This window comes from Oncorhynchus masou, chromosome 13 (assembly GCF_036934945.1).
Source record: "Oncorhynchus masou masou isolate Uvic2021 chromosome 13, UVic_Omas_1.1, whole genome shotgun sequence".
Lineage (NCBI taxonomy): Eukaryota > Metazoa > Chordata > Actinopteri > Salmoniformes > Salmonidae > Oncorhynchus > Oncorhynchus masou.
In genome coordinates, this window is record NC_088224.1 from 22751906 (window position 1) to 22772075 (window position 20170).

Genomic DNA, 20170 nt, shown 5'->3' on the forward strand with positions numbered 1-20170 from the left:
TGAAGCGCAGCTCAGAGTAGATGTTTATTGCATTTTCCTTTTCCAAATGGGCGGTAATTTAGAATGCATAAGATACTGTATTTACGACAGCTTCACCCTTTGTTCCTCAGTCTTCCCACTCTTTCACTCAAACCCAGCCCTTTTCTTTTGTGTAACCAGCTGTCATATCTGTTCCGCCCACTAGGGACGTTTTCCTTTATGACGTAATTTGTAATCAAGTTATGATTAATTAGGTGTATGTGTAATTCTGTGTGATTAGTTAGGTATTTAGTAAATAATTAATTTAACCCAATTTTGTATTGCTGATTCAAATTGTTAGCCAGGGTTCGTGCAGATAACCAAGAATTTACAACTTTCAGATGAGACTGAATTAAGATGACGATTAATATTGACTGCTATTGAATTAAAATATTACTAGGTCTTTAAGAGTTTATTCGGAAGATAACAGCTCTATAAATATTATTTTGTAGTGCCCCGACTCTCTAGTTAATTACATTTACATGATTAACTCAATCAGGTAATATTAATTACGGAGAAATTATTTTATAGAATAGCATGTCATATCACTTAATCTGGCATAGCCAAAGACACGACACTGGCTTTCCACCAGAACTGCCATGGAAACTTTTTCACCCGGGGAGAGGCACTCTATCTCTAACCCTTGAGGTAGGCTTCCCCCTTGACACACTTCCTCTACTCCCTCGCTCTTCTCTCCCTCTCTCTCTCTCTCTCTCTTTCTTTGTCTCATGTTCTTTGTCTCTAACATATAATGCACGCCGCACGAACAAACACACACACTCACATACACAAGCACACACACACACTCCCGTCTCTTGAATACTAAACAATTAGTTAATTACCTGGGCCTGTGCTGATGAGTTCATTCACACAGCAGAGCTTTCGATTTAATTACTAAGACATGGATGAGATGAAAGGAGGTTGTGTGTGTGTGTGCCTGCGTGCGTGTGTGTGTGAGTTTTTAATAAGAACAGTTCCCCCCCCCCCCCCACACACACACACACACACACTTACCCCATCAGACATGCTACCAGGGGTCTTTTCACAGTCCCCAAATCCAGAAGAAATTTGAGAAAGCGTACAGTACTATATAAAGCCATTATTGCATGGAACATCCTTCCATCTCATATTGCTTAAATAAACAGCAAACCTGGTTTTAAAAAAAACAGATAAAGCAACACTTCACGGCACAACGCCTCTCCCTTGTTTGACCTAGATAGTGTTTGTGTATGTTACTGATATGTAGAACTATGTTTTTACATAGTTCTGTCCTATTAATGTTCTGTATGATGTCATGTTTCATGTTTTATGTGGAGCTCAGGAAGAGTAGCTGCTGCTTTTGCAACACAGCTAATGGGGATTCTAATAAAATAACAAATAATGCCAGACATAATTGGCTGTGTCACACAGCTAGTAAGCCATACACACTGTGATCTGTCTGATACTGACAATACACACTGTGATCTGTCTGATACTGACAATACACACTGTGATCTGTCTGATACTGACAATACACACTGTGATCTGTCTGATACTGACAATACACACTGTGATCTGTCTGATACTGACAATACACACTGTGATCTGTCTGATACTGACAATACACACTGTGATCTGTCTGATACTGACAATACACACTGTGATCTGTCTGAAACTGACAATACACACTGTGATCTGTCTGATACTGACAATACACACTGTGATCTGTCTGATACTGACAATACACACTGTGATCTGTCTGATACTGACAATACACACTGTGATCTGTCTGATACTGACAATACACACTGTGATCTGTCTGATACTGACAATACACACTGTGATCTGTCTGAAACTGACAATACACACTGTGATCTGTCTGATACTGACAATACACACTGTGATCTGTCTGATACTGACAATACACACTGTGATCTGTCTGATACTGACAATACACACTGTGATCTGTCTGATACTGACAATACACACTGTGATCTGTCTGATACTGACAATATACACTGGGGTCGGTTTGGTACTGACAATACACACTGGGGTCGGTTTAGTACTGACAATACACACTGGGGTCGGTTTAGTACTGACAATACACACTGGGGTCGGTTTGGTACTGACAATACTCACTGGGGTCGGTTTAGTACTGACAATACACACTGGGGTCGGTTTAGTACTGACAATACACACTGGGGTCGGTTTGGTACTGACAATACTCACTGGGGTCGGTTTAGTACTGACAATACACACTGGGGTCGGTTTGGTACTGACAATACACACTGGGGTCGGTTTGGTACTGACAATACACACTATGATCTGTCTGATACTGACAATACACACTATGATCTGTCTGATACTGACAATACACACTGTGATCTGTCTGATACTGACAATACACACTGTGATCTGTCTGATACTGACAATACACACTGGGGTCGGTTTGGTACTGACAATACACACTGGGGTCGGTTTGGTACTGACAATACACACTGTGATCTGTCTGATACTGACAATACACACTATGATCTGTCTGATACTGACAATACACACTGTGATCTGTCTGATACTGACAATACACACTGGGGTCGGTTTGGTACTGACAATACACACTGGGGTCGGTTTGGTACTGACAATACACACTGTGATCTGTCTGATACTGACAATACACACTGGGGTCGGTTTGGTACTGACAATACACACTGGGGTCGGTTTGGTACTGACAATACACACTGGGGTCGGTTTGGTACTGACAATACACACTGTGATCTGTCTGATACTGACAATACACACTATGATCTGTCTGATACTGACAATACACACTGTGATCTGTCTGATACTGACAATACACACTGTGATCTGTCTGATACTGACAATACACACTGTGATCTGTCTGATACTGACAATACACACTGTGATCTGTCTGATACTGACAATACACACTGTGATCTGTCTGATACTGACAATACACACTGTGATCTGTCTGAAACTGACAATACACACTGTGATCTGTCTGATACTGACAATACACACTGTGATCTGTCTGATACTGACAATACACACTGTGATCTGTCTGATACTGACAATACACACTGTGATCTGTCTGATACTGACAATACACACTGTGATCTGTCTGATACTGACAATATACACTGGGGTCGGTTTGGTACTGACAATACACACTGGGGTCGGTTTAGTACTGACAATACACACTGGGGTCGGTTTAGTACTGACAATACACACTGGGGTCGGTTTGGTACTGACAATACTCACTGGGGTCGGTTTAGTACTGACAATACACACTGGGGTCGGTTTAGTACTGACAATACACACTGGGGTCGGTTTGGTACTGACAATACTCACTGGGGTCGGTTTAGTACTGACAATACACACTGGGGTCGGTTTGGTACTGACAATACACACTGGGGTCGGTTTGGTACTGACAATACACACTGTGATCTGTCTGATACTGACAATACACACTATGATCTGTCTGATACTGACAATACACACTGTGATCTGTCTGATACTGACAATACACACTGTGATCTGTCTGATACTGACAATACACACTGGGGTCGGTTTGGTACTGACAATACACACTGGGGTCGGTTTGGTACTGACAATACACACCGTGATCTGTCTGATACTGACAATACACACTATGATCTGTCTGATACTGACAATACACACTGTGATCTGTCTGATACTGACAATACACACTGGGGTCGGTTTGGTACTGACAATACACACTGGGGTCGGTTTGGTACTGACAATACACACTGTGATCTGTCTGATACTGACAATACACACTGGGGTCGGTTTGGTACTGACAATACACACTGGGGTCGGTTTGGTACTGACAATACACACTGGGGTCGGTTTGGTACTGACAATACACACTGTGATCTGTCTGATACTGACAATACACACTATGATCTGTCTGATACTGACAATACACACTGTGATCTGTCTGATACTGACAATACACACTGGGGTCGGTTTGGTACTGACAATACACACTGTGATCTGTCTGATACTGACAATACACACTGGGGTCGGTTTGGTACTGACAATACACACTGGGGTCGGTTTGGTACTGACAATACACACTGGGGTCGGTTTGGTACTGACAATACTCACTGGGGTCGGTTTGGTACTGACAATACACACTGGGGTCGGTTTGGTACTGACAATACACACTGGGGTCGGTTTGGTACTGACAATACACACTGGGGTCGGTTTGGTACTGACAATACACACTGTGATCTGTCTGATACTGACAATACACACTGTGATCTGTCTGATACTGACAATACACACTGGGGTCGGTTTGGTACTGACAATACACACTGGGGTCGGTTTGGTACTGACAATACACACTGGGGTCGGTTTGGTACTGACAATACACACTGGGGTCGGTTTGGTACTGACAATACACACTGTGATCTGTCTGATACTGACAATACACACTGGGGTCGGTTTGGTACTGACAATACACACTGGGGTCGGTTTGGTACTGACAATACACACTATGATCTGTCTGATACTGACAATACACACTGTGATCTGTCTGATACTGACAATACACACTGGGGTCGGTTTGGTACTGACAATACACACTGGGGTCGGTTTGGTACTGACAATACACACTGGGGTCGGTTTGGTACTGACAATAGATCTTCTGAAAGTAACACTCCTCTGTGATGCTCCCTGGCGATTTATTCAACACTCACAAACAGATGACGTTTCATTCCCACTGGGATCTTCATCAGATCAATTTGAGACAGTGCAAGTGGATCTCCTGAAGTGTCAGGCTGACAGATATGGAACATGAACCGTTATTAATACCAGTATGGAACCCATGTTCTCTTAGGTTGTACTGCTGTGCCAGAACATCTATACGCCCAGTACCTATTCAGTCATGCAATATGCAGTGTGAAATATACAATATGCAATGCAATTCAGTACAGTCTGTAGGCTGTATGTACAAGCTGTATGTACAAAGTTAATGCATATTTAGAATGAGTCATCATTCATCACCATAATGTTGCTTGCCTTTCTAGTTTACGTCTTTATGTAACTTCAGGCCATATGATTGTCACTTTTATTTTAAATAAGAATAGAATGTGTTTCTAAATACTTCTTCCTTAATGTGGATGTTACCATGGTTACAGATAATACTGAATGAATCATGAATAATGATGAGTGAAAGAAAGTTACAAATGCACAAATATCATACCCCCAAGACATGCTAACCTTTCACCATTTTTTAAAAACATTTATTTAATTAGGCAAGTCAGTTAAGAACAAATTCTTATTTTCAATGACGGCCTAGGAACAGTGGGTTAACTGCCTTGTTCAGGGGCAAAATGACAGATGACCTCTAGGTTGCTAATCCATCACTCTAACCACTAGGCTACCTGCCACCCCATTACATTAACAGGGGAGGTTAGCATTTTTGTGGGGTGTGATATGTGTGCTACTCTAACTTTCTCACTCGTCATTATTCACAATTCATTCAGAATGATCTATAATCATGGTCGCATCCACATTAATGTAGAAGTGTTTAGAAATGACGATGATCCCACTGTAGAAACTGAAACACAACCAAAACAAGCAGCAAATGCGTCCAACAAATATGTACCGTTACAAGCTAGATATAGTCATTGCATGTTATGAATATGGGACAAAATACTGAATCTGTCCAAATACTTTTGGTCCCCTAAAATGGGGGGAATATGTACAAAAAGTGCTGTAATTTCTAAACGGTTCACTCGATATGGATAAAAATACCCACAAATTAAAGCTGACAGTCTGCACTCTAATCTCACAGTCATTGTATAATTTCAAATACAAAGTGCTGGAGTACAGAGCCAAAACGACAACAAAATTGTCACTGTCCCAATACTTTTGGAGCTCACTGTAGATCAGGGCTGTGGGGGTAATGACCCAGCAAAATGGCTCTCATGTCTGATTTACCTGCTGCCATGAGACAGCTGACCTATTCTTCCCCCATCTCTTTATTCAGGGAAAGAGGGAGGAAGAGAGAGGGGGAGAGATGGAAGGAGAGAGGGATGGAGAGGGAGGAGAGGGAGGGAGGTTTATGGCCATTTCAGCATAGCCTTACGACCTACTCTACCCGAGAGAGAGAGAGAGAGAGAGAGAGAGAGAGAGAGTGAGTGAGTGACAGAGACAGAGACAGAGAGGGAGACAGAGAGAGAGAGGACACACCCCATCTCTTCCTCTCTGCCCCTCTCTCTATCAATTCAATTTCAATTTAAGGGCTTTATTGGCATGGGAAACATATGTTAACATTGCCAAAGCAAGTGAAGTAGATAATAAACAAAAGTGAAATAAACAATAAATAATTAACACCAAACATTACACTCACAAACGTTCCAAAAGAATAAAGACATTTCAAATGTCATATTATGTCTATATACAGTGTTGTAACGATGTGCAAATAGTTAAAGTACAAAATGGAAAATAATGAATCTCTTCCTAGCTATATCTATAATCTATCACTTTCTGTGTCTTGTTTGGTTAGCAAAAAGCGTGTCTGATCCTCTGATCCGACATTAGTACTACCTTCACTACCTTGTTTTCTTCTCACTTACACTCTTCTTTTCCATGATGGTTAGATTCCTCCCAGGAGGAAAGGTCATTATCTCCAGTAGGCTTGATGAGGCAACGACAATAGGACACACACGCACACACCACACACACACGCACACACAGAAGAGACAGAGATAATAGGTGTTTAATTGGCTCAGGGCATTCAGTGCTTACACAGCGCTGCTATCAGCTGTGTATTTGTGTTTGTACTTGTGTGTGTGAGCGTGTGTGTGTGTGAGTGGTTTTCTATCAGCGGTGGATCGACTGGCTGTCATTGCACTGCTTTTGTTTCCACATGATAATTATATAGAGGAACAAGAGGACTCATCGGTCTGTCTGTGTGACGATGCCACTGCAGATTGGCAAGCAAATCAGCTTCCTCTTGATTACAGATCAGTTGTGTTGGTCTCTGTTGTCACCTCTTATCGTTTCTAAAGAAACAGACACACACACACACGCGCGCACATGCACACACACATACAATGCAATATGTGGTTATAGAATGTGACTCTAGATATGAGTATAGCCACATGGCTCATAACTGTGTTCTAGTTCAATCTAAAGCCTTGGAATGGAAACATTGTTTGAGTGGTCCTTATAGCATGGCTGATAGAAACATTGTTTGAGTGGTCCTTATACAGTAGCATGGCTGATAGAAACATTGTTTGAGTGGTCCTTGCAGCATGGCTGATAGAAACATTGTTTGAGTGGTCCTTATAGCATGGCTGATAGAAACATTGTTTGAGTGGTCCTTATAGCATGGTTGATAGAAACATTGTTTGAGTGGTCCTTATAGCATGGCTGATAGAAACATTGTTTGAGTGGTCCTTATAGCATGGTTGATAGAAACATTGTTTGAGTGGTCCTTATACAGTAGCATGGCTGATAGAAACATTGTTTGAGTGGATCCTTATACAGTAGCATGGCTGATAGAATCATTGTTTGAGTGGGTCCTTATGCAGTAGCATGGCTGATAGAAACATTGTTTGAGTGGGTCCTTATGCAGTAGCATGGCTGATAGAAACATTGTTTGAGTGGTCCTTATAGCATGGTTGATAGAAACATTGTTTGAGTGGTCCTTATACAGTAGCATGGCTGATAGAAACATTGTTTGAGTGGTCCTTATAGCATGGCTGATAGAAACATTGTTTGAGTGGTCCTTGCAGCATGGCTGATATAAACATTGTTTGAGTGGATCATTATACAGTAGCATGGCTGATAGAAATATTGTTTGAGTGGTCCTTATAGCATGGCTGATAGAAACATTGTTTGAGTGGTCCTTATAGCATGGCTGATAGAAACATTGTTTGAGTGGTCCTTATAGCATGGCTGATAGAAACATTGTTTGAGTGGTCCTTATAGCATGGTTGATAGAAACATTGTTTGAGTGGTCCTTATAGCATGGCTGATAGAAACATTGTTTGAGTGGTCCTTATACAGTAGCATGGCTGATAGAAACATTGTTTGAGTGGTCCTTATAGCATGGCTGATATAAACATTGTTTGAGTGGATCATTATACAGTAGCATGGCTGATAGAAATATTGTTTGAGTGGTCCTTATACAGTAGCATGGCTGATAGAAACATTGTTTGAGTGGTCCTTATAGCATGGCTGATAGAAACATTGTTTGAGTGGTCCTTATAGCATGGCTGATAGAAACATTGTTTGAGTGGTCCTTATAGCATGGCTGATAGAAACATTGTTTGAGTGGTCCTTATAGCATGGCTGATAGAAACATTGTTTGAGTGGTCCTTATACAGTAGCATGGCTGATAGAAACATTGTTTGAGTGGTCCTTATAGCATGGCTGATAGAAACATTGTTTGAGTGGTCCTTATAGCATGGCTGATAGAAACATTGTTTGAGTGGTCCTTATAGCATGGCTGATAGAAACATTGTTTGAGTGGTCCTTATAGCATGGCTGATAGAAACATTGTTTGAGTGGTCCTTATAGCATGGCTGATAGAAACATTGTTTGAGTGGTCCTTATAGCATGGCTGATAGAAACATTGTTTGAGTGGTCCTTATACAGTAGCATGGCTGATAGAAACATTGTTTGAGTGGTCCTTATAGCATGGTTGATAGAAACATTGTTTGAGTGGTCCTTATACAGTAGCATGGCTGATAGAAACATTGTTTGAGTGATCCTTATACAGTAGCATGGCTGATAGAAACATTGTTTGAGTGGTCCTTATAGCATGGCTGATAGAAACATTGTTTGAGTGGATCATTATACAGTAGCATGGCTGATAGAAACATTGTTTGAGTGGTCCTTATAGCATGGCTGATAGAAACATTGTTTGAGTGGTCCTTATAGCATGGCTGATAGAAACATTGTTTGAGTGGTCCTTATAGCATGGCTGATAGAAACATTGTTTGAGTGGTCCTTATAGCATGGCTGATAGAAACATTGTTTGAGTGGTCCTTATAGCATGGTTGATAGAAACATTGTTTGAGTGGTCCTTATAGCATGGCTGATAGAAACATTGTTTGAGTGGTCCTTATACAGTAGCATGGCTGATAGAAACATTGTTTGAGTGGTCCTTATAGCATGGCTGATAGAAACATTGTTTGAGTGGTCCTTATAGCATGGCTGATAGAAACATTGTTTGAGTGGTCCTTATAGCATGGCTGATAGAAACATTGTTTGAGTGGTCCTTATAGCATGGCTGATAGAAACATTGTTTGAGTGGTCCTTATAGCATGGCTGATAGAAACATTGTTTGAGTGGTCCTTATACAGTAGCATGGCTGATAGAAACATTGTTTGAGTGGTCCTTATAGCATGGCTGATAGAAACATTGTTTGAGTGGTCCTTATACAGTAGCATGGCTGATAGAAACATTGTTTGAGTGGTCCTTATAGCATGGTTGATAGAAACATTGTTTGAGTGGTCCTTATACAGTAGCATGGCTGATAGAAACATTGTTTGAGTGATCCTTATACAGTAGCATGGCTGATAGAAACATTGTTTGAGTGGTCCTTATAGCATGGCTGATAGAAACATTGTTTGAGTGGATCATTATACATTGTTTGAGCATGCATGGCTGATAGAAACATTGTTTGAGTGGTCCTTATAGCATGGCTGATAGAAACATTGTTTGAGTGGTCCTTATAGCATGGCTGATAGAAACATTGTTTGAGTGGTCCTTATAGCATGGCTGATAGAAACATTGTTTGAGTGGTCCTTATAGCATGGTTGATAGAAACATTGTTTGAGTGGTCCTTATAGCATGGCTGATAGAAACATTGTTTGAGTGGTCCTTATACAGTAGCATGGCTGATAGAAACATTGTTTGAGTGGTCCTTATAGCATGGCTGATAGAAACATTGTTTGAGTGGTCCTTATAGCATGGCTGATAGAAACATTGTTTGAGTGGTCCTTATAGCATGGCTGATAGAAACATTGTTTGAGTGGTCCTTATAGCATGGCTGATAGAAACATTGTTTGAGTGGTCCTTATAGCATGGCTGATAGAAACATTGTTTGAGTGGTCCTTATACAGTAGCATGGCTGATAGAAACATTGTTTGAGTGGTCCTTATAGCATGGCTGATAGAAACATTGTTTGAGTGGTCCTTGCAGTATGGCTGATATAAACATTGTTTGAGTGATCCTTATACAGTAGTATGGCTGATAGAAACATTGTTTGAGTGGTCCTTATAGCATGGCTGATAGAAACATTGTTTGAGTGGTCCTTATAGCATGGCTGATAGAAACATTGTTTGAGTGGATCCTTATACAGTAGCATGGCTGATAGAAACATTGTTTGAGTGGTCCTTATAGCATGGCTGATAGAAACATTGTTTGAGTGGTCCTTGCAGTATGGCTGATATAAACATTGTTTGAGTGATCCTTATACAGTAGTATGGCTGATAGAAACATTGTTTGAGTGGTCCTTATAGCATGGCTGATAGAAACATTGTTTGAGTGGATCATTATACAGTAGCATGGCTGATAGAAACATTGTTTGAGTGGTCCTTATAGCATGGCTGATAGAAACATTGTTTGAGTGGTCCTTATAGCATGGCTGATAGAAACATTGTTTGAGTGGTCCTTATAGCATGGCTGATAGAAACATTGTTTGAGTGGTCCTTATAGCATGGCTGATAGAAACATTGTTTGAGTGGTCCTTATAGCATGGCTGATAGAAACATTGTTTGAGTGGATCCTTATACAGTAGCATGGCTGATAGAAACATTGTTTGAGTGGTCCTTGCAGCATGGCTGATATAAACATTGTTTGAGTGGTCCTTATAGCATGGCTGATAGAAACATTGTTTGAGTGGTCCTTATAGCATGGCTGATAGAAACATTGTTTGAGTGGATCATTATACAGTAGCATGGCTGATAGAAACATTGTTTGAGTGATCCTTATACAGTAGTATGGCTGATATAAACATTGTTTGAGTGGATCCTTATACAGTAGCATGGCTGATAGAAACATTGTTTGAGTGGTCCTTATAGCATGGCTGATAGAAACATTGTTTGAATGGTCCTTATAGCATGGCTGATAGAAACATTGTTTGAGTGATCCTTATACAGTAGTATGGCTGATAGAAACATTGTTTGAGTGGTCCTTATACAGTAGTATGGCTGATAGAAACATTGTTTGAGTGGTCCTTATACAGCAGCATGGCTGATAGAAACATTGTTTGAGTGGTCCTTATACAGCAGCATGGCTGATAGAAACATTGTTTGAGTGATCCTTATACAGTAGTATGGCTGATAGAAACATTGTTTGAGTGGTCCTTGCAGCATGGCTGATAGAAACATTGTTTGAGTGGTCCTTATAGCATGGCTGATATAAACATTGTTTGAGTGATCCTTATACAGTAGTATGGCTGATAGAAACATTGTTTGAGTGGTCCTTATAGCATGGCTGATAGAAACATTGTTTGAGTGGATCATTATACAGTAGCATGGCTGATAGAAACATTGTTTGAGTGGTCCTTATACAGTAGCATGGCTGATAGAAACATTGTTTGAGTGGTCCTTATAGCATGGCTGATAGAAACATTGTTTGAGTGGTCCTTATACAGTAGCATGGCTGATAGAAACATTGTTTGAGTGGTCCTTATAGCATGGCTGATAGAAACATTGTTTGAGTGGTCCTTATACAGTAGTATGGCTGATAGAAACATTGTTTGAGTGATCCTTATAGCATGGTTGATAGAAACATTGTTTGAGTGGTCCTTATAGCATGGCTGATAGAAACATTGTTTGAGTGGTCCTTATAGCATGGCTGATAGAAACATTGTTTGAGTGGTCCTTATAGCATGGCTGATAGAAACATTGTTTGAGTGGATCCTTATACAGTAGCATGGCTGATAGAAACATTGTTTGAGTGGTCCTTATAGCATGGTTGATAGAAACATTGTTTGAGTGGTCCTTATAGCATGGCTGATAGAAACATTGTTTGAGTGGTCCTTATAGCATGGCTGATAGAAACATTGTTTGAGTGGATCCTTATACAGTAGCATGGCTGATAGAAACATTGTTTGAGTGGTCCTTATAGCATGGCTGATAGAAACATTGTTTGAGTGGTCCTTATAGCATGGCTGATAGAAACATTGTTTGAGTGGATCCTTATACAGTAGCATGGCTGATATAAACATTGTTTGAGTGGGTCCTTATACAGTAGCATGGCTGATAGAAACATTGTTTGAGTGGATCCTTATGCAGTAGTATGGCTGATAGAAACATTGTTTGAGTGATCCTTATACAGTAGTATGGCTGATAGAAACATTGTTTGAGTGATCCTTATACAGTAGTATGGCTGATAGAAACATTGTTTGAGTGATCCTTATACAGTAGTATGGCTGATAGAAACATTGTTTGAGTGGTCCTTATACAGTAGTATGGCTGATAGAAACATTGTTTGAGTGGTCCTTATAGCATGGCTGATAGAAACATTGTTTGAGTGGATCATTATACAGTAGCATGGCTGATAGAAACATTGTTTGAGTGGGTCCTTATACAGTAGCATGGCTGATAGAAACATTGTTTGAGTGGTCCTTATAGCATGGTTGATAGAAACATTGTTTGAATGGTCCTTATAGCATGGCTGATAGAAACATTGTTTGAGTGGTCCTTATAGCATGGCTGATAGAAACATTGTTTGAGTGGTCCTTATAGCATGGCTGATAGAAACATTGTTTGAGTGGTCCTTATAGCATGGTTGATAGAAACATTGTTTGAGTGGTCCTTATACAGTAGCATGGCTGATAGAAACATTGTTTGAGTGGTCCTTATAGCATGGTTGATAGAAACATTGTTTGAATGGTCCTTATAGCATGGCTGATAGAAACATTGTTTGAGTGGTCCTTATAGCATGGCTGATAGAAACATTGTTTGAGTGGTCCTTATAGCATGGTTGATAGAAACATTGTTTGAATGGTCCTTATAGCATGGCTGATAGAAACATTGTTTGAGTGGTCCTTATAGCATGGCTGATAGAAACATTGTTTGAGTGATCCTTGCAGTATGGCTGATAGAAACATTGTTTGAGTGATCCTTATACAGTAGTATGGCTGATAGAAACATTGTTTGAGTGGTCCTTATGCAGTAGCATGGCTGATAGAAACATTGTTTGAATGGTCCTTATAGCATGGCTGATAGAAACATTGTTTGAGTGGTCCTTATAGCATGGCTGATAGAAACATTGTTTGAGTGATCCTTATACAGTAGTATGGCTGATAGAAACATTGTTTGAGTGGTCCTTATACAGCAGCATGGCTGATAGAAACATTGTTTGAGTGGTCCTTATACAGCAGCATGGCTGATAGAAACATTGTTTGAGTGGTCCTTGCAGCATGGCTGATAGAAACATTGTTTGAGTGATCCTTATACAGTAGTATGGCTGATAGAAACATTGTTTGAGTGGTCCTTATACAGCAGCATGGCTGATAGAAACATTGTTTGAGTGGTCCTTATACAGCAGCATGGCTGATAGAAACATTGTTTGAGTGATCCTTATACAGTAGTATGGCTGATAGAAACATTGTTTGAGTGGTCCTTGCAGCATGGCTGATAGAAACATTGTTTGAGTGGTCCTTATAGCATGGCTGATAGAAACATTGTTTGAGTGGATCATTATACAGTAGCATGGCTGATAGAAACATTGTTTGAGTGGTCCTTGCAGCATGGCTGATAGAAACATTGTTTGAGTGATCCTTATAGCATGGCTGATAGAAACATTGTTTGAGTGGATCATTATACAGTAGCATGGCTGATAGAAACATTGTTTGAGTGATCCTTATACAGTAGTATGGCTGATAGAAACATTGTTTGAGTGGTCCTTATAGCATGGCTGATAGAAACATTGTTTGAGTGGATCCTTATACAGTAGCATGGCTGATAGAAACATTGTTTGAGTGGGTCCTTATGCAGTAGCATGGCCGATAGAAACATTGTTTGAGTGGGTCCTTATGCAGTAGCATGGCTGATAGAAACATTGTTTGAGTGGATCCTTGTAGAAGATATGATTTATGCCACTTATGAGGCTCCATGGACCCTCTCCTCTCACGGTTTGAGTCTCAATACAATTATGTGTAGAGGTGCAGGCTAACAGCCCATTGAGCTAAACAAGCTTTCCTGCACCAGGGGAATACAGTAGACTGGGGCCTAATGGACCATCTTATGACTCCCTGCCTGTATGGAATAATGACATGTGATGTTAAAGACCTTGCATGAGGAGTATATGAGGCTCCAGCTAGCTGCTAGTCAGTTGGGAGTCTTTCTTTAACAGCACAAGAGCTGATTGAGTCATTTTGACTCAATGAATTTCAAATATCTATATAAAATATATCAAAGATCCTTGACTTTTCCTAAGTAAGTCTATATAACACACGTATGTTGTAAGAATTTGTGTTATAAGCAGTTTTAAGAGGAGGTTTAAAAAAAGATTTACTGGTCGCCAAAGTTCTGGCGCTGTAACGACGTTCTTCTGTTGAAGGAGGAGCGGACCAAAATGCAGCGTGCTGGTTACTCATGTTTATTGATGGAAAAAATATACTAGACAAGAAATAACTGAAAATGTACACAAAAAAAACAACAGACGGAAACGTGAAAAAACTATACAGCCTATTTTTATTTTTTTTATTTTTTTATAAAAATTAATTTATTATCATCAATACCATTCATTCTTTACAACTCATAATTTACATACATACTCAAATAATGGTATTTTTAATTAAACTAATTAAATTAAACTAAACATAAACCCCAAACAAAGCCTCAGGGGAGCATCTTCCCTCCCCGTCACATTACAAAATACCTTCCCCTATCTCCCTGTCCCTAATCTATCCTCTTACAAATCTAAATGACACCCAGCCCTAAACCCCCCTTCCACCTCTCCCGAGCAGCATGCTGCCCCCACTTCCTCTCCTCCCTCTTCATCCTCCTCCTCAAATCTCCTTCCACTCTCCTCACTATCCCTTCCACCCCCCAATCTCTCCCTGTCTTCTCCATGTTCAGCCTTGCTTCCCACAGCCCCCGTTTAAAGAGACTAATGAGAAGCCAGAGCAGAAACCTGTCCCTATCCATCCCTCTCGCTCTCCCTACACCCCTCTCTAACCTGGACCACGTCAATACAAAATCCCCCTTTACCAAACCTAACAACACCCGTGCCCTAGCCCATACTACTCCAGCAAAGGCACAGTCCCAAAAGACATGGCGCACAGTCTCCTCCCTGCCACAAGAGGATCTTGGACAGGTGGGGGATTGCACTAAACTATACCGGTACAAGATGGAACGTACCGGCAACACTTATGAAGGCTCAATCAATTCAGGTCCTTGAGCCTGTTGTCCAGACCCCTCACCTGCACTCCCTCCCAGACCACTTCCGAGATGCCTACTACAGGCGCCGGACTCTCTGCCTTTCTGACCTCCTCGTACAGGTGCCTATGATCTAAACCTACTCGGGCAACTTCAACCTCTGGGTGCGCACGCAGCCACTTGGCCGCATGACCAAAGTGCCACGGCAGTTGTTCCGCCCGAGGACCCGTGTTAGACCACACCATTATGCTTCTCGCCTGATACGAGAAAAATACCCGCAGGAGGTAACCGGACGGGTGTATCACTGGCTGAGCAAGCTCCGTTAACAAGAAAGAAACAAAAATTGTGTCCAGCTTGAGGGGGAAATGTGGTACCCCCCTACCTCCCTCCCCGATGGGACAGATCATGCGTGCCCTGGCGACCCACTCATACCTGCCACTCCACATAAAATGAAACACAAGCTTCACTAGAGGCCTTCTCAGACAAGCCGGCAATGGGTAGATGTATGCCAAATACAAAAGTGACGGCAACACATCCACCTTTAGGACCAGGACTTTGCCCATAAAAGACAAATACCTAGCTTTCCACATTGCTAGCTTCCTCTGTACCACTGCGATACGCATGTTCCAGTTTAGCGTCGCTGAGCCGGAGGTCTCAAAATGGACCCCGAGAATCCTCAGGGCCCCCTCACAGAGAGATAACCCCCCAGGCACATCCGTTCTACCGCGCCATCTTCCGAAAAACTTGACGGAAGACTTTGCATGGTTCAGAACTGCTCCCGACGCTTGAGTGAAATCCCCAAAGATGGCAAGGGACCTTGTCAGGCACGAGTCTTTGCACAACAACAAGGAAGTGTCGTCGGCGTACTGCGTCATCTTAACACGCAGTCCACCACTTCCAGGGATCAGCAGACCTTCCACCCCTGTGTCTGCCCTAATGGCAGCCCCCAGAGGCTCCATGTACAGAACGAAGAGGAGAGCCGAGAGTGGGCACCCCTGCCTGATCCCAGACGAGAGGTCAAAAACGTCACCCAAGTGACTATTTACACTAACTCGGCACCCCGCTCCGACATATAATGTACGAATCCATCCTATAAACTTCTCCCCAAATCCTAATCGACCTAACACTCTGAATAAAAAGGATCTATTCACGTGATCAAAGGCTTTCGCCTGATCTAGCGCTGCTACCATAAAAGGCAGTCCTTTATCTTCAACCCAAGCGATGGAGTCCCTGATTAACTGTAGGTTCCATCTAATAGAGCGGCCCTCTACCCCGCACGTCTGATCCTCATGAACGACGTAGGGAAGGGCTGTGCGCAACCGGTCTGCTAAAACCTTTGCAAGTAGCTTATAATCTACACACAGCATGGTCAACGGCCGCCAGTTGCCAAGGTCAGTTACTTCCCCCTTCTTATATAAAAGTGACAGCACACCAACAGCCATTGATCCCCCCGGGACCCCCGTCTCAAGGATGGCCTTCAAGACTTCGAGGACCACTGGTCCAAGTATACCCCAAAACTTGAGATAAAACTCAGCCGGCAGCCCATCCATCCCAGGCACCTTCCCTTTGCCCATCCTCCTAAGAGCGCTCTCAACCTCTTCTAGTGAAATCTGGGCCTCCATCACTTCTCTAATGTCCTCCGGCAACCGCCTGGACAAGTGTTCTAAAAACACATTTCCCTGCTCTACATCTATTTCCCTTTCCTTAAATAAACCTTGGAAATGATCAGTTGTCACCCTGACCATATCCTCTGGTTCTCTAACTATACTACCATTTTCTTCCCTAACACCATGCATTACCTTCCTACTCTGTCTTGCCCTAACCAACTTAAAGAACATAGCAGAACAAGTCTCATTATGTTCTAGAAAGCCGCTATGCGCACGCTCCAGGAAAGCTCGAGCCTTCCGCTCCTGCAACTCCCTGAGCTGCACCTTTAGGGTTGCGGATCTCTCCCAGTCAAACGACCCGCCGAGGTTGCCTGCCCCGTATTCGAGATCAATTAACCTTTGGATACGTTCCACCTCCCTCCTCTCCTCCCTTTTTTTCCTCTTGCAATACCCTATTATAAAAGCCCTAATCCTCACCTTAACTAATTCCCACCACTCTAACACCCCCTCGCACATGGACCGGAGACCCTCAAGCCTCCGAAAGAAAACATAAAACCTGTCAACAAAAGCCTGCTCCTCCAGCACATCCCGATCTAGCTTCCAGTACCCCTTACCAAAGAGGCAGACAGGCGACCCCACCTGCAGGAGCACCCCGTCGTGATCCGAAAAGAAAACAGGCAACAGCCGCCCAGACAACTTTCCCAAAGACCTGGGTACAAAAATATAATCGAGCCTCCGCTCAACTCCCCTGGAGTTACGCCATGTAGGACCGTCCATTTTCGGAGTAGTGTGCATACCACCATCTACCAGACCATGGCAAGCCATTAGCCTAGCAATGGCGCCTGCACTGTTATCCCCCCTCTTCCTAAATCTGTATTAAAATCCCCCCCTATCACTAATTTCCTATTTGTGACACACAGGGGCGTCAGACAGTCCACCATCTCCTTCCTGTCTGCCACCACCTGTGGCCCATACACCACCACTAATCTAAATTTACAATCCCTTATCGTGACATCCACCCCTATAACCCTCCCCTGCATTACCACAAATGAATCCTCCACTTTAACCTCCCTGTGCCCACACAAAATCCCTACCCCGATGAGTGCACCCCCTACACCCCAAACCGACTCCCCTTGTCCCACTCCCTCTTAAATCTACTAACACCCCCTCCATCCCTCAGGTGAACCTCCTGTAAAAAAACAAAAATCAATACCCACACCCTCCAAATAACTAAAAACCACCCTCCTCTTAACAATATCTCTTAAACCCCTTACATTTAAACTAACAAAAGTAAAATTAGACTCCATGAAAAAAAATAAAACATGTAATACTCTCAAATTCTAAACCCAGGAGACTCACCCGATGCTCCCCTGCTCCATATCTACCGGTGAGAACACCATCCGTCCTCCCGACATCCCCCCCTCTTCCTCAATCTCACCAACCCAGGATGCAGGAATAGTGTTTGGCTTCGGGGTGCCCTGCACCCTGGGTCTACCCCCACAATCCTCCCCCTCCCCAGTGTTGCAGCTGGTTTGGAAAAAAATTGGGGAGGCTGAGTCCCCAAACAAAAAACTCCCCACCTCCTCCTGTACCCAGTCCTGAGTCTTGTTAGGTGTGTCCCCACCCAAATGAAGTTGAGAGTCTTGGGAAACCAGCAGCAACCCAGAGGTTTCTCCCACCCCCATCACTCTCTTGGCTATCCCCTCCCCCTCACTGTCGGCCAATCGCACCCTCCTCTTCATTCTCTTCTTTGGTGATGGCGGCAGTGGAGAGATACCACCCCCCCGCCAGCTCCTCCACCATACCCCTCATCTCTTCCACCATGTCACTTTCCCTCCAGTCCACTTGCTCTTCCACCGTCTTCTTCTCCACCACTCCTCCCTCGCTTTCTTCTCTCTCATGCTCCTCTACTTGGTTGCCTTCTTCCACCGCTTTTCCTGGTTCTCCTACTCCCGTGCCTTCCGTTTCCTTCTCTCTTCCATCCGCCACTTCTTGCTCCTCTTCCTTCCTTGTGGCCTTCCCCTCTGGACTTGTATTCTTGTCATGAGGCATGTTTCCTTCCCCTCCTCTTCTTCCCCCATCCCCCGCTCCTGCTCCCCCCCCAGCCGCAGACGCATATGACCTCTGACGAGCCGGGCACCCCCGCCACAGGTGTGCTGACGAGCCACACCCATGGCATGTCTTAGGCTTGTCACAATCCCTCGCCTCAGATCCACAAAATCTGCATTTTCTCATGCTGCACGAGGCGAAAATGTGACCATAGGCCATACAGCGCCTACAAAATGGGGGCTGACGTGCATAAAACAATGTCCCCCTGTCAGCCCCAAGGGAGAACATAGCAGGAGGATGGAGGTAGCCACCATGTCCCTTTGGGTCCTCCCTGAGGAGGGCCTGGAAACCTCTCCTCCCATTCCAAAACCCAAGGGAGTCTTTGAGGTGCCTAGCTGAGGAAACGTTATCCATGTATCTCCCCAGAAAAGCCCTCACCTCTTCATCCTTAACGTAAGGGTTGTAAATGTTAACAGTTACAACCCTAAAGTTATTCTTCGCCAGACTTGATATTTCGTAGTGGCACATCGGCCTCTCACCTCCCACTGCTCTTGCCCTTCTCAGGATATCATCATGTTTTTTTTTCTTCCGTATATAGCGCGACGTCGTATGCTCCCTCCAACGAGTTGCCTTGGAAACAAAACACGTCCTTCACCGTCAGCTTTAGAATCCCCATCAATATAATCCTTCCAAAAGATTCTCGTCCTAAAGGCTCCAACTCCTTTTCCTTCCAAGCAAAACGAATCGTGTTAGCCAGCCCAATCCCAGGGACCGACCGTGATGATGTATTTAGCACCATCTCCGCAAGGAGAATGGCGGTCGTTCTTTTCTCTTCCAATACAAGAAAAAAAAGAAAATCCAAAAGTGACCGAGTCTGCCTGGTGAACACTAACACAGAGACAGGAACAATCACCCACGACACACTCAAAGAATATGGCTGCCTAAATATGGTTCCCAATCAGAGACAACGATAATCACCTGACTCTGATTGAGAACCGCCTCAGGCAGCCATAGACTATGCTAGATACCCCACAAAACCCCAAGACGAAACACACCACAATAAACCCATGTCACACCCTGGCCTGACCCAATAAATGAAGATAAACATAATACATTTTG

The 20170-nt window shown here is 43.0% G+C and overlaps 1 pseudogene; it reads left to right on the forward strand.

Annotated features, from left to right (window-relative positions):
• The window catches only part of LOC135551912 (ataxin-1-like), a 211189-nt pseudogene that overhangs the window by 57579 nt on the left and 133440 nt on the right, over positions 1-20170 (forward strand).